The sequence below is a fragment of the Corvus kubaryi genome, unplaced genomic scaffold (assembly GCF_017639235.1).
Source record: "Corvus kubaryi isolate FWS band 111438036 unplaced genomic scaffold, C.kubaryi_AGA036_p1.0 37300, whole genome shotgun sequence".
Lineage (NCBI taxonomy): Eukaryota > Metazoa > Chordata > Aves > Passeriformes > Corvidae > Corvus > Corvus kubaryi.
The window spans coordinates 989,356-992,742 of NW_024581093.1; positions in this window are offsets into that span (position 1 = coordinate 989,356).

A 3,387-nucleotide genomic window follows, 5' to 3' on the forward strand; every position below is an offset into this window, starting at 1 on the left:
ACATGGACACTCGTGGGACCGGGATCGAATGGACACGGACACGGACATGGACACGGACACGGACATGGACACGGACACTCATGGGACCGGGATCGAATGGACACGGACATGGACACGGACATGGACACTCGTGGGACCGGGATCGAGTGGACACGGACACGGACATGGACACGGACACGGACATGGACACTTGTGGGATCAGGATCGAATGGACACGGACATGAACACGGACATGGACAATCGTGGGACCGGGATCGAATGGACACGGACACGGACACGGACATGGACATGGACACTCGTGGGACCGGGATCGAATGGACACGGACATGGACACGGACATGGACCCTCGTGGGATCAGGATCGAATGGACACGGACACTCGTGGGATCGGGATCGAATGGACACTGACACTTATGGGACCAGAATCCACATGGACACTCGTGGGACTGGGATCTGCACAGGCGTGTGAAATGTTGTGCCCTGGCTCCCTGAGGCTCTTGGATCAGGCCACCTGCTGAAATCGGGACCCCTGGGGCGTCCCTCAGGTGGGGTCAGGTGGCACCTTTGGGACTCAGCCCCTCCTTCCCTGCTCTCTCACCAATCCGCTGTCGCACCTCCCACCCCTCCCCAGCTGATCCCAAATGAACCCATTCCCATCATCCCATCTCCGCTACCTGTGGGACAACCCCAAATTCCCTCCCCTCCCTCTCTCCCTTCCAGCCTTCAGTCTTACCTCTCTTGGAAGCGTTTTCCTCCACACCTGGCTTCTCCCTGGGGCTTTCTGTCACCTTGTCATCCCTCTCCTCACCTCCGGGAACCCAAATTATTCCCGTCCCGGGCCACACTGCCCACCCAGAGCTGCAGTCCCAGCTCTTCCCACGGAGCCTCAGTCCTGCCCTGTCCCTCAATCCTGGTTTCCATAAGCCCTGAGCCCTCAGAGCGAGTGTCCTCTTGCTCCCTGCTCCGGTGCCTTTATTCCACCCCTGCTCCCAGCCTGTCAGGAGTGGTTTTCCCGAGCTCCGTTACCTGCCTGGCTCTGCCCCTGCGTGTTCCTGCTAATTAAAAACAAAGGACGAGATGCTGGTGAGTAATGAGCTGGATGGATCCGCTCCATTTAGGAGTTCTTGGATAAACAACATGGAAATTTAATTTTCTGCCACTCTGGAAAAGACAGGCCTCGGATATTACTTGTGCACCTTTCCAAGCATCTTGCTTGCTACAAAGGGGAAACTTGGCTTTGCTTGGGACCCTTCCCGAAGTTTCCCGCATGGATAACGTGCCTGTTTCATCCGTGACCACATCCTGGCCAGTGCTGGTTCTTTTAGGGAGAAGGTGCCAAATTATCCCTGTGCTGGGCTGTGCCTGACGCGGGGGCAGCTGGAGAGGAACCTTCTCCTCTCCAAAACAAGCGGATACGGCGGCGATGGGAAAAAACACGGCTGGGAGCCAGGAAGCGGGAGCTGCATCCCGGCCCCCGCCGCGCTCCGCGCACAATTCCCTTCTCCCTCTTTGTTTTCTCTAATTGCACAGCGAGGCCTCCGGGCACAGCCTGTTTCTTCCTCCGCGCCGGCACAAAGCCCTGCGGAACGGGGCTGGGACGTGCTGACCCGGCAACAGGGAATGCGACCTTGGGAGAGGGATCCAACCGGTTTGGGCTTCCCCGCGGAGCGGTGCTCGGCCGTGGTGAGGACTCTGCTCTGCGGGGCTGGAAGTGCTGCTCTCCACCCCGGCTCTTCCAGCTGGAGCATCCCCTGGGATGGATGGAGGCGCTGGGGCAGCACCACAAGCAGCCGGAGCGGGGTCCCCGCTGGGCTCGCAGCGGATTTAACACTTCCCTTTAAGCCTTTGGGGCTGGATATCAGCTCCTCCCGCTGGGCACGATTCCCTCCTTTCCCCACCGCTTCCCTGCCTGCGGCGGGGTTGTTTCCCATAGGAGAGGGCTTAGGGAGGCGAGGTGGAATTACAGCATTACAGACAAAGCCTTTAATATCATCTTCCCTGCGTGAACAGCGGTGCAGGGCGAATGTTCTGCCGGGCGGGCTGCAAATGAGGCACTGTACGGTGCAGGATGTACGAGGAATTGCTCCATCACCGCTCCTAATGGCTTAACCAACAGAATCCATATTCATAAATCAAGCCAGGAGCGGGAGCCGACCTCTGTTCAGCGGTGCAGCCAGGAATAAAGGCAGATTACGAATTGCACAGAGCTGCTGCAGCTGCCACGGCTCGGCCTTGGCATTAAACGGAGCCCAAGGAGAGAAGATACAATCAAAGCTGTCTGGCGGCAGCTGAAGGATTAGCTGAGTCAACCAGCAAAGAGCTGAGCTCATTTATCGGGCTATTTTCAGGGCTGAAATGCACCCTGGATGGAATTTTACCCTCAATTACCGATCTCACACTTGGACAGAAGGGAATCATCAAAAATGGGCTTTTTCCGTGCACCGGCTGTTCGGGTTTGGGCGTTGCAGGGTGTGGTGGAGCTCACCGGGGTGAGCTGATGAGGGCTGGGAAGTGGAGCCAGGGAGAGAGGGAGAAATGGATGGATCTGTTCTCTCTGGCCAAGGGAACTGTGGTGCAGGGAGTGTCACAAAGGTGGTGGCAGGAGGACCTGGTTGTCTCTCACCACCAGACAGGGCTGTCACCAGCACTGGGTCAGACCAGACCTTGGCTTTTCTGTCCCCCAAGGACACAGGAGTCACCATTTTCCAGCCTGAAAATGACCAATGACCCCTAAAATGTCACTGGAAAGTCCAGCACAAAGCCTGGCTCTGCCCCTTTGCAGCCGAGCTTTGGGTTATCGCAGAATCCCACAATGGTTTGGGCTGGGAGAGACCTTAAAGCTCATCCCATTCCCGGCCCTGCCATAGACAGGGACAGCTCCCACTATCCCAGGTTGCTCCAGCCTGCCCTTGGACACTGCCAGGGATCCAGGGGCAGCCCCAGCTGCTCTGGGCATCCTGTGCCAGGGCCTGCCCACCCTCCCAGGGAACAATTCCTTCCCAATATCCCATCCAGCCCTGCCCTCTGGCAGTGGGAAGCCATTCCCCCTTGTCCTGTCCCTCCAGCCCTTGTCCCCAGTCCCCCTCCAGCTCTCCTGGAGCCCCTTTAGGCACTGAAAAGGGGCTCTGACTTCTCCCTGCAGCTTTCTCTGCAAGCCAGGCGAGGGTGGATTCTGCAGCTTGAACCAAAACTGCCTCTGTTTCCCCCAAAGTCCGGCTGTTTCCCGGTGAGTTGGCAGCGGGAGGGAAGGGGCTCTGCAGGGCTGGCTGCTCTCCCAGCCCAGAGCGGGTGCAGGCAGCAGCTCCTTGTGACGGAGGGGCCAAAAATAGAAATTTCCCAGGAGCTGGGAGGAATAATACTTCTCCTGACACCCTGCAATAGCCTCGAG